Source organism: Triturus cristatus, chromosome 6 (genome assembly GCF_964204655.1).
Source record: "Triturus cristatus chromosome 6, aTriCri1.1, whole genome shotgun sequence".
Taxonomy (NCBI): domain Eukaryota; kingdom Metazoa; phylum Chordata; class Amphibia; order Caudata; family Salamandridae; genus Triturus; species Triturus cristatus.
In genome coordinates, this window is record NC_140589.1 from 1,411,525,616 (window position 1) to 1,411,539,102 (window position 13,487).

A 13,487-nucleotide genomic window follows, 5' to 3' on the forward strand; every position below is an offset into this window, starting at 1 on the left:
CCCGTTATAGTTACTGTAGGCAACTATAACTCACGCGACCGTAATCCTCTGCTGATGCTAATACTGTATTTAGACACTTATTTGCCCATGTCTTCTTCCATTAAATTTTAGCTATACATATATTACAAATATATTTTTTTCATAAAGACACATATGTCATCAGCAGAGGATTACGGTCGCGTGAGTTATAGTTGCCTACAGTAACTATAACGGGGGAATTTCATTGGTTTTTTATCAGTAAAATGTACAGCTAACTATAACATGTGTGAAACCTATGGTTTTTTCAGTGAATTTGCAAGGTTTTTTAAATGCTAATTCCTAACTATAACATGTGTGAAACCTATGGTTTTTTCAGTGAATTTGTACGGTTTTTTAAATGCTAACTTACTTTGCGCCATTCGTGGCGTGCGCGCCCACTTAACGCAGTTCGTCCTGTGCGCGTACCGTGCGCGCACAGTGAGCACGCGGTGCGCTTCGCGCACCGCGCGCCCACTTTACGCAGTTAGTGCCATGCACGCACGGTGGTCACGTGGTACGCTGCGCGCACCGCGTGCCCACATTATGCGAGATGGGCCATGTACGCACGATGCGCTTCGCGCACCGTGCGCACATGGGGGACATATTATGCGCATCGTTGTGAAATGTTTTGTTTATTAATTTCAATTATTTCATAAGCCATGCACAAATGGTGACCTTCGGGCACCATTTGCACATGGGGTGGGGAGAGTGTGGATACTTTTTTTTTTTTTAATTATTTTTACCGTACGCGTACGGTAAGCGTAATCGGCGATTTTTCGAAAAAAAAATAAAAAATGTTTTGGCCTTGTGGGTTGTTTGGGGGCCCGTATATCATTGCTGGGTGATTATTATTTCAATATACTGCTCCTTTACCCATTTTTGGGCTTCATTTATGCTGCCCTACTCAGAGTGCGAGAGAGAAAATGGCGGCCGCCGCTTCCTGGTTTCGGCCGATTCGAATGTTTACTAAGATCTAAGAGCCAATCAGAATCGCGCTCGCGCACGCCACCGTACGCGTACGGTAAGCGCACCGTAAGCGCACCGTAAGCTGGCTCAGATATATATATTGATTTAAAGGCTATTTTCTCAGAATCTACTGAACAGATTTACACCAAACCTACAAAAGGCACTTCCTTGACCTGAGGACTACCTCTCTGCCAAATTTCAAGTAATTCTGTTCAGCCTTTCGGGCTGTAGCTGTGTCTAAAGGTCCTATGGAAAAATGCATGGGAAAAACGCGTTTTGGGACCCCCCTTTTATCTCAGCCCCCGCTTGAAGAAACCCCCCGAGACTTTCAGGGTAGGAGCGGAGCGTAGCGCCCCACCTATTTTGAAAAATTTGCGAGGATTCGTCGACCGGCGCAAAAGTTATTCAAAATAGAATGTTGCGGATTTCCTATGGAAACGTGGTCCTAACTATAACTACCTACTGGCGACCGCCAGTAGGTAATATATATATATATGTATGTATATGTATATGTATATATATGGATGGATGGATGGATGGATAGATAGATAGATAGATAGATAGATAGATAGATAGATAGATAGATAGATAGATAGATAGATAGATAGATAGATAGATAGATAGATAGATAGATAGATAGATAGATAGATAGATAGATAGATAGATAGATAGATAGATAGATAGATAGATAGATAGATAGATAGATAGATAGATAGATAGATAGATAGATAGATAGATAGCACCAGTATCAAGACTCATTTTTAGTAATGAAGTCCACCAAGATAGTTCCGTTATGTTCCTTATTCATTTACACACAGATTCTGACTTCTCTTATTATGGTATTGCTTACATAAAGCACTATTAATGACATGGTTGCTTACTCAAATCACCATTGATCCAAGTTCAGGGCTTACTCATCATAGTTCCTAGGCTACGAGCAAATAACCCATCTCACAGAAACTGCTTACCTAGTTGAGCAAAAATGAATTTGTGTCTTTCTAATATTGTGCCCTACCTGTATCACCCTTTAGTCCACCTAGAATATAATGAGAAGACGCTGTCATCAGAGCTTCCTGACAATACCATAATTTGAGTGAAATTATCATAATTGAGATAAGTATCATTGTAAATAGGCAGGAGAGCGTTAAATTCGGACTGTGATGTTGAAGACCTGAACTTGGAGTAAAGCGGCTTTGCTTGGCTCCAAATAGCTTCAAAAATATGGAGTAATATAATACAGTGCAAATCGCTGTGTTGCATTACTCTGTGCAAGGGAGGCATTCCATGGGCATTTTGTAGGTGTCCCGAGGCAACTCCCATGGTTTGTGACATATTCAGTGACTTACCAAACCTGGTAAACCTGGGAATGTGCCATCAGGATTCTCCTCCCTAGGTGAGGTGTAACAAGGAGAAATATATTTATTTCTTCTCAGACTTTCCTCTTTCTATGTGTGCTGCACACCGCCACACACATAGAAAGAGAAAAAGCCTCTCAGGGTTAATTTTTGTGCAGGAAGGTGCCCCTTCCTGCACGAAAACAATCCTGCCTACAACACAGGCGCCTTTACACCATGGTGCAAGGGTAGCTGCATTGATGCTAGGCTGCCAAATTGGCACCAGTGTAAGGGGAAAGAACAGGAATGTGCCATATTGCATTAATACGGTGAATTCCTTCTATTTCTTTGTGACACAGGGCAGCGCAGCAAGGTGACTTGCGGAGCTGCCCTGCACAACAAGGGTCATAAATATGGCCCTAAGTGAAATGGGACATGCAATAGGTGTCCAGGAGATGTATGGATGTCAACAATTTGACTGGCTGTATCAGTGACAAAATTCTCAAAAGGACCACCATTGTGGATAATTGATGGGGAATAAAAATATCTAATCCCTTTAAGGTCTATCACTAATTAGAAATTGCCTGACAGCTTCCAGACCAAAATATAATCCATAATGTTTGTCTTAATCTGGAATTGTTAGTGACTTGTCCAACTAGTCCTTAACAACTTCAGAGAAGCAATCAGCTGAGCTTTGCAGTTTGGACTGAGAGTTGTATTAAAAGATGAAAAGATTCTGTTGAGCTGTCCTAAAGAGAAAATGAATACTCTGTTTCCACCATTTCCATGGGCCAAGAGTCTGACAATATTCTTCCTGATTCTAGAAAGCATAACATTCACCTCCCACTGGGCGTTCTGAGTGAATGTAAGAAGCATTCCTTAGGAATGGCTGGAGGGCTTGAGACAGTAGAAGGTGGGAACCAGTGCTTTTTGGTATTATGGATTTCCCAGCCACTACCCTATCTTGAAAGGTCTTGGTAGATAATTTGTTCATTGTTCTCAGTCAAAAGTTCTCATTGGAAGAAAGGAGCACCCCCTCCAAAAAGACCATAAAAGTGTTATCTTTTTTCTGGCCTCTTTCAGATTTTTGAATAGCCTCTCTATCTGAGGTCCAGAAAGCTTGCTCCATGAGATGGGTAGGCACATGCGGAGATACCTTTGTGCCACATATGCCTTCCAGGAGTGCATCCAAATGTGTTTTTTGGCAGTGAAGTATAACTCTGAAGCTGCTGTTGCTGCACATATTTCATCCAAAGACACAAAAGAGACTGCAGATGTATACAGTCTGTTTTTTGCTTTATTTATTTGACTAATAATTGAAAGTCTGTATGGAGAGACTGGAGTATGTGAGTTGCATAAGTATTAGCCTGAACACCAAAACTGGACAGTGGCGTCTCATACAGGTAATGTTGTGGGGCGGTGGAGCAGGGGCGGAGCTGGGTGGGGGGTAGTGGAGTGTAACATATGACCAGAAAGTAGAGAGTAAGGAAATAAATAAATAAAAACACTTACATTGTGCTCGCATCGCCCACTCTACCTCCCTGATTCTTGCTCACTCTCACTTTTTACCACTCACTCTGATTCACTCATTTTCACTCCTTCATCCAACTGTACTCACTTGCACATTCACTCTTACTCTTAATTACGCATACTTTCTCACTCACACTCACTTGCACTCCCTCTTTATATAAATAGCTCTCTTTTTTCTCTCTCACTCTGACTTAATCATTCTCACTCCTAATTAAACTCACTCACTGTTTTGCTCACTGATTCTCACATCATTCATTCCCTCTCACAATTTCTAACAATCTCTCACACTCATTAATTCTCACTCACTCACTTGCAGTCATTCCTACATTTCACTTTCTTTCATTTACTCTAACTCACTTCAAATAACTTTGCACACACAATTTTATTCAATCTCACTCACTAAATGTCACTGACTGTTACTCAAACACACATGCTTACATATATGTACACGCTCACATGTTCATGTGCTCTCTCTCTCTCTCTCTCTCTCTCTTATATAAACATAATATTCACCACAAGTGTACACACAACATGCATTTATAGGAATTGCTAGTGAGGATACCCTCAGCTAATTGTTCTCCATTTTCAATTACAGCGCTGCTAAATAATAGAGGATCATTCACTATTAGTTAAATTGAAAACTTTCTGAAAACAAGGAGGCAGAGCCCAGACTCTTGCCATTAAGGGTGAGCCATCCCTGTGTTCTCGGCACTAATTTTGCCACCTCTAAAGCCAAGGGTCATGAAGGCAGTGCCAGGAGTTGCAAGGGGCAAGCCAGGGGTCACTGTTGTGATCCCTGCTGCCCCTAAATGATGTCCATGGAGTTGGCATTTCATTTTACTCTCTCTAAGCATCTTACATGCAGCTGGATTTTTACACAACTCTTTCATAAGCTTTGAGTGCTTCTTTTGGGCTTATATCATATTAAGAGTTTGGTAAGCAGGGTACTGTACTGCAGATGTGGCAGAGCTAACCCTCAGTCTGCCCGCCTCCTTTTGGGTAGGGCATACCATAAATATTCTGTCAATGGAGCCTTCATTGGTTTTGTCGACAGAATAGTTCCTCCGAATGCCTAAGAAGTAGGGGTCATGAGGGGAAGGGCATTACATGTTTTGCCCTGTTTAGTGTGAACATATTAATGCCTTTTTCCTGTGCATTATTGAGAGAAATCATTTGAAGGTGAGGGAAAGGAAAAAAGCCAAAATTACCCCAAACCCTGTGAGAGAAAACTCTCAGAGTGTCAGAGCTAGTTGCTTATTTTTAGTTTTCAAACATAAATTCCCAACTTGGGAGTTTATTTTTTTTAACCAAAACACTTCTGAAAGGTTTGACAGCTGGCTGTTATGGATGACAGTACCATCTGTCAAAGGTTTCCTACATTGACAACAATTGCATACCTGCCATTCCCATGTATGTACAGAGTTGTCCGCTGCCGATTTTGTGGGGAGCTTTTGTCACCACCATCCTGAGAGAATAAACTCCAGTCCCAACCTCTAAATCAGGCTTAATGTAATTTACCATAATTTACACCACAGATTCACAGCATCAAGTCATTCAACACGCAGCCTAATCCAGGGCCTGCTAATTTAAATCTTCATCCAAGTTATAACTAAAAAAAATATTCTCAAAGGCATTTTGTAGTATGTAAAGTAGTACTCCTGTTGTAAATTTGTATGTACTCTTACAAGACTTTGTGGATTGACACCAAACCATCTAAAATAGGAATTGAATGTGAATATTTGTAGAATATTCCTATATAATTATTACAAGCATAAAAAACAGTATCCTCTTTGCACTTACAATGTAAAGGACATTTTACTTTTCTGCCAATTCATAAAGACACTTTAGAAAGGTAAGTAGCAGAGTACTTTTGAAGTGCTATTTCCTATACTCATGAATGTTTTTATGAATCTGTCCAATAGTGTTTGGTTTTAAGCTTGCAGCTATATTTCTGCAGTTCTAAGGATTGCAAGATTTCTTTTCTTTTTAAACTTTAAAATTTACTAGTGAGAATTAAGATAGTATCTGTAGGCTTCTCTCTCTAAATTGTGATCAATATACCTTCCATATTAATAAGATATGCTAGTGATAGGTTGGCTATCGTTGTTGACTGCTAAACGTTTGGCATGCACATTCACATTGATTTCATTTTTCTTACATTGTAATTTTGATGTAGTTGAATGGTCTCAAGTTCAAAACAGCCAAATGTTATGCTACATTACATTTTTAAAACAGTCTTTAATGGTGTACTTGTAAACTTGAGAAGTTGTGGCAAGCAGTTTGGATGATGTTTATAAAATTTTGAATATATTTTCCCAGTTCTGAAAACTTTCCCTTCTTTTATCTGGGCTCCAGAATGTGAATTGTTATTGTTGCATACTGTCTGACTCAAATTTTATTTAAACATTCTGAGACTGTGCACCTCAGACACACACCCAAAGGATTACAACCAAAGCTTTTAATGGCTATTTTTCTAACTGAGTATTCTTCTAATGAATCTATTTTTAATTTATTTACAGTTGTATTCAATCTCTAAATAAAAGGTCCAGTTTTGCCGGGTTTCCCAAGCAAGTATTCTTTGAGTTCATTCAGGTAAGAAAAAAGAGCTGTATGTAATTACATTATCAGTCACAACATCAGGTGTCAGTACATGAGAGCTGGGAAGAGCAGGATACATGAACAGGTGATACTTTTCTTCACACTTCTATTCATAGCAACTATAGCTGAGAGAGGTGAATGAGAGTTTCGTGGACTATTGTCTGCTACTGCGGAGAAGGAATGTGAAGTATTATGCCTTGAAAAGGGTGGAGAAGTGAAAACCATACCATATGGGACTTCTTTAGCTTGAAAGCTAGGAGGGTCACCAGCATATTTTGTGTCCAAAATAACTTAGTAGGGGGAAGAGAGAACTCAGCTCAATTTGTACATCCACAATGTGATTAGATGAAAACATTGCAGAGTGGGGGTCCAGCAGAAAAATAAATTATACACCAGTAGGGAAGTAGTGGGGAGACCAGCAATTGTGCAGAAAAAGGTGCTGCATGCAGTAAGTAGAATAATTATTTCCTAGCTGAGCATCTTCTAACTAAACCACATGAAGTGCAACACCAACATGTGGTGTGGTGGGAAGATTGCCATGACTGGAAATCAAATGGTGGTACAGCATTATACGACATGCCATCTATTAGGAAAATTGTTAAATGTTTTATGATGTGCAACTTGAAAGAGAGCAAAAACACAAACTCCCCAAGAACGCTCCCTGAAAACGATTCTTTTGAGAACCAAAAAAACATTGTTTGTCTTCATAAATGACTTGCGCCTGCAGGGCTGCTTGATGCCGGTTGGTTACAGGGTGCGACTGTAAGCCAGTCGCTGCAGCCAACCCATCTTCTTCACAGCCAGAGATCAAGTGCATCAGAGATCGAACATTGTGGCATGTCAGACACATTACCTTGATGAAGGTAGATCTTGTAGCCAACCACAATTTGGGGTTGGTAAGAGGAAATGGCCAGGCTTTGTGGACAATTGCTGCTCCTCACAGTCAAAAGCCATGCAAAGCAGGGAAGGCCATAATTTCTAAGAAGCTGTGGGGTGGCATAGTCTTTAGCCATGTGCAATAGAGAAAGAAATACTTTTTAAGAGGTTTGATGGAATATATCATAAAAACCTGACATTTACTAAAAATATTACAGTTAAAACAAATGTATGGTCAAGAGTAGCTATAACATCTCAACTTATAACCTCTGAAAGACATTGAAAACATTGTAAAGTGAGGTTATGGTCAGAAAACTAAATCTTAAAGCACTTAAGTTCACGAGCTATGGTAAGGTCTTCAATCGATAAATCATACAGCTTCTCTGCAAACCATAACTTGCACACCAAATGAAATGTTGACCTAACAATATTTATTAAAATAATTAATAAATCATAAAAGTACAACATCATTAAATAATATCACAAACTCATACCACATACTAATGCCACATTCATAGATGTCTCATTCAGAGTATTGCTGTAATGTGATATATAATCTCACCTTTAACACATTTGTAATTGCATCTTTTACATCAAGCAGGAGGTCATGAGCATTGCATTTGATGTGTAAGCTATGGTTTGCATGGCTGTTCTGGGAGTAAAAATAAATGTATGCTAATTCCAAAAGAAGTGGCTTCAAGAGTTGTTGAGTTTTAGAATTGCAACCCTTCATTTTGTTAATGCTTTGCTACTGCAACAAGTAATATGCTACTGTGAGTTCACAGACACCTCTTTAAACATTTTTACTCGATTCAGTTTTTTCAGGATGGAATAGGTGGTTGTGTTCAGAGCAAGTGCTCCATGGTTCATTTATTCTGATGGCATCCTCTAGCATCTAAGGGGCATATGTATCAAACTCCCCTTTAGCGAATCCTAATTTGCGAGATTTTGCGATTCGCAAAATCAGATTCGCTAAACGGGATGTATAAAATAAATCGCTAATCATTTGCGATTCCTTATAAATCGCAAATAATTCGCAGAATCCCGTATTGCGATTTCTTAATAGCGAAATTCGCAAAATAAGAAATCGCAAAAACGGGAATCTGCAAGCCTGGTGCAGGCTGATGACATCACAAACAGGAAACTGTAGTGATTGCCTGCACCTTCTCACCTGAGCCACACCCAGAGGCTGCTTGTGGAGTGTGAGGAGGCTTTCCTGGAGACAGCAACCAGCAATGGATCCCAAACAAAACCAGCAGGGCAAAGATGCAGAAAAAAGAAAGAGAAAACACAAGTTTTCAGAAAAGGAGCAGGAGGTCCTCATTGAGGAGATGGTCTGCAGCCATGAGCTCCTGTTTGGGAAGAAGGCACTCAAAGTCCCAGAGGCCAGGAAGAGGAAAATCTGGCTGGAAATACAGAGCAAGGTGAATGCTGTTGGAGTCACCACACGCACCATCGAGGAGCTGCGCAAGCGGTGGTATGATATGCGCCAGAGGTCCAAGGAGAGGGTGGCAGCCAGACTCAAGGATGCCAATCAGACTGGAGGAGGACCATCCACTGCAGAGCAGCCAACCCCCCATGAGGAGCTCGTGGAGTATACCCTCCTGCCTGAGAGTGTTGGTGGTTTGGCGGCAATAGACAGCTCCGACCCCTCATCCAGCAGACAAGGTAAGATGCATGCCAAATCACCCTGCACTCCTCCCCATCCCTTGCACACTCCCCCAAATGCGCATAGTAAACTCCCAACATGCCAATCCAGCCCAGGTCTTACAGCACACCCAGCAATGCATCATGGGACTCGTAGTACTGTGTCTGACTGTGTGTCCATGACACCATCACAATTAAATGCAACATATGTATTTTGGGGATCATTGAATAGAAATGTGTCAGAGGTTAGCCGTCAAAGATTTGTAACTTTATTGAGTGCCACATGCAGACAGTAACACAAACTCATATAGTCCCCTTTACATCCACAGCACACGGCATGCCACAAGAAGAAAGCGCAGAGGGAGAGGAGCCTGCAGACCCTGCGGACTCCAGCGATGAGACAGAGCAGCAGCCAATTCAGCGCAGGAAGCGCGCACATGTGCCCCCACTGCCTCCATTTGAGGACGAAGTCCCAGCAACAGGCGATGACACCGACAGGAGAGAGGGGAGTCAGGGTGTGACAGACATGCCCCGTCATGACGCACCAACACCAAGGCAAAGGGAACAGGCCATTTCCAGGTCAAGGCCCAGGAGCAGCACTGCAACAGAAGGAGAAGGCACCGTGTTCTCCGGCTTGGAACAGTGCATGTTGCAGGAAAGCGCCTGCAAAGCAAGGCAATGCGGTCAATGAATCGCCAGCTAGGCCGCCTACATCAGGACAATCGCAACATGGTAGCGGCAATACAAGAGCTCTGTGCCACTTTGAGGGACACCCAAGCTGCCAATGACAGGGCTGGACGACGTGCCAATGCACGGCTACACAATTATACAAAGGCAGTCAACCGCCTCTGCACCACCACCAGCGCACTCACACGCAGAAGCGTAACCATGCAGGTGGACATGGCACATTGCTGCCAGGACATAGCACGAGGGCTGGCGCAGGTGACCACTGCTGTGGAACAGCTGCAGACAGCCAATGCAGGTGGCAGCGCACTAATGGCCTCTGCTGAGAGTGAGGACACATCGAGTCGCAGCAGCATCACTCCAACCTTGCCAGGTGAAAGACGCCGCAGTGGCAGACAGGTAGCAGGCCAAGGGCGCACCATGGGGGGCACTCACCCTGGACGGCACCGACGGAGGTGAACATCTGCGGGGACACTGACTGCAACACGGGTGCATTAACCCGCAAAAGGCTGTTTGCCCTATTTCTTGTGCCTTCTCTGCACTGTGTGTACAACATGTGCTGGGGACAATTACAATTTCTTTCATGTGAAGTGTGATTAAACACTTGACACATCATCAGGCTTTGTAGTCTCATTTCCTCAATACTCACCTAAAAGTAGTTTCGTGTGATCTCAGTCCGTCTCTGGCATCCAGCAGCTGCCCCAACTCCTGGTGCTGGTCTGGCAGGGGGAGCAGGGCGCTCGTCATCTGATGTGTCTGTATCGGTCACATCAATTGTGGTGCCTTTCCTCATTGCCATGTTATGTAGCATTGCACAGCTTGCCACGATTTTACAGCAGGTCTCAGGGCTGTATTGCAGTGCGCCTCCACTTTTATGCAGGCACCTGAAGCGGCTCTTCAGGATTCCGAAGGTTCGCTCAATGACACAGCGTGTAGATCTGTGTGCCCTGTTGTAGCTCCTCTCACTTGCATTTGCAGGATCCAGGTATGGGGTCAGGATGAAGTCGCGCACTGCATAGGCACTGTCACCTGCATGGAAAAAAACACAATAGGTGAGTCAATGTCCCCCCCCCCCCTCAACTGATGTAGTGGATGTATTGATGTGTGCAATGTATTTACCGAGCAGGTACCCCTCCCCAAACTCTCCAGCACTCAGACGTCTGTGTATTCCACTGTGTCGGAAGATGAAGGAGTCATGTGTACTGCCGGGGTATTTGGCTACGATGTCTGTGATGTGATACTTAGCGTTGCACACAATCTGTATGTTGAGGGAATGGTAGCATTTCCGATTCCTGTAGACATATTCTGTTTCTGCTGGGGGTGTGATGGCCACATGGGTCCCGTCAATGCAGCCAATGACGTGGGGGAAACGTGCAATCTGGTAGAAGTCCAGTATCGTTTGCTGTAATGCCTGTTGGGTGGTGGGGAAGTAAATGTGATGTGAGAGCCTCAGTAGCATTGCATCTAGGAAGGCATGGAAGAAGCGCGAAAGTGCACTCTGTGACACCCCACCAACCTCCGCTATGACCCGTTGAAAACTCCCTGACGCCAGGAGGTGCAGGGAGCACAGGACCTGCACATGTGTGGGAATTGTTTGTGTCCTGCGAGTAGGGTGCTCCAAGTGGGGTTTCAGCTCCTCAATCAGGTCCATTATGGTCTGTGGGTGCAGTCTGTACTTGTCATAGATCTCCTCTTCAGTGTTCTGGAACAGGGTGATGCGCAGCCTGAAGATACGTTCCTGTCTCATTCTCCTGTGTGCAAGGGCCCGAATACGCAGCCTCCTGGCTATCACGTACATTGCAGCCATTGTGGGTGTGTTTGTTGCATTGTGGGCTGGTTTTTGTACCTTGCACCAGTTTACCACCTGCAAGCAATTGGTGTTAATAGCGATTTCTTAATTAGCGAATTTCGTTAAATCGCAATTTGCGATTTATTCATACATGTGTTTGCGATTTCTTAGCTAGCGATTTCTTGTTAGCGATATTCGCAACGCTAAGGAATCGCAAATTAGGTATTCGCTAGGAAATTCGCTGTTTTCTTGTTTCGCAGCCTAAGAAATCGCTAATTTAGCGATTTCTTATTTTTCTGTTTGGAAGTGTGTCATACATATGAAATTGCGAAAAATCAGTCGCAAACGCTGTTTTTTGCGATTCGCAGCGTTTGCGACTAATTTTTCCTTTCATACATATGCCCCTAAGTCACTGCATAATGCTAGTTGATAGTTTCGATGGAGGAAACAACAGCACATTTATCAATGTTTTGCATATATTAAACAAGCAAGTACTTCAGATATTAGATACATATTTATGTACAATAAATACCTCTTTTTTAGATTATGGGGATAATACCAATAAACACTCACTAAGACCCAAACAAAATCATCTCCAAAACAACATAACAGCCGTACAAAAAAAACACATTACTAAACATGTGAGAAATCCTCCCATCATATATTACCTACAGCGGTGGCTATTTGCTGAAATTCTGCACACCATCTCTTACAGGCAGATAAAATTGTTTATAATACATGTAATATAAATAAACCACAACCTTAGAATGAAAGCCTTTAAAGCTTCTGTCAATGAATTCAAATATGACCTGTATTTAGTAATATGATTGTAATGTAGACAATGTTACAACTAAAGATAGCTGGTGTGCCTGTGAAACATTGTGAGGACACATCTTGAGGAGCTGAAATATACCAACGCTGGTGTTTGAATGCTTCGGAACACACAAGGAATAAAACATACATAAATTGTAATTCATGGATTGGTCTCTTCAGTAAATAAGACCCTCTTTTTCTTGTGTTTGCATAGCTGGGAAGCTTATGCCAATAAGGAAGAGTGGTCCTCTTTACAAATCAAATCAAATTGAATAACTAGGTTCCAGCATTTAGGTGCATTTAAGTGCTGCAAAAATGGTGGCGGATTTATTTTAGGAACAGATCAAGATTGTTTTTCTGGCTGAAATTAAACTTACACTTAAGTGTAACAACCACAAACTGTTTAAGGGTTTTGGAAAACGTGGCCTATTTATGAAATCAGTCTGAAGTAAAAACAAACAAGTATTGTTTATATTGAAATTGAATATGTATATATGAAAATATGAACTAGTGAGATTAAATCTAGAAATCTACTTCACATGATACTTTTTTTTGTAGCAGAAAATTAAGAACTTTGAGTACTCCTCCTAAATTAACCCCTTCGCTGCTGCGGACATTCCGCTGCAGCGCTGGGGGGGGCAGGGGAGCAGCGCGGTGGGCCTGTGCTCATGACGGAGCCGCTCCATCATGAGCCACAGTTGAGCTGTGCTCATGACGGAACGGTTCCGTCATGACTCCGCCCATTTGCGTTGTCCCCTCGCACAGGCGGGGAAACAGCGCCGCGGAGGCGGAGCGGCCGCCAACAGGATTGTCATGACGGAACCGTTCCGTCATGAGCACACGCCAACCGTGGCTCATGACGGAACGGTTCCGTCATGAGCAGGGAAGGGGTTAAATCAAACAGCCATGACTTGAGCAACTGCAACCAGAGAAAGGTCTCGCACTTGGAAGATGAGCAGCGTTGATTAAGGATGACAGAGATGCTGAGTGCATGGCAGCTTCAGCGGATTTGAAAGCAACAAAAAGAGATGACTGGGCTGTTCCTTAGGACAGGAAAGAGGAAAAGATCACTAGGGAAAAAGGGTTAGTGCTCAATGGAGGACAACCCCTGGGTATCCAATTAGTTGGATATAATGGCCTCACACACCCTTGCGAGTGTCATGCTTCATCATCGGCAATGCTCCTCGTCGGGCAGGCGGTGCAATGCCCAACGGGCTCACCTCTAAGAGGGG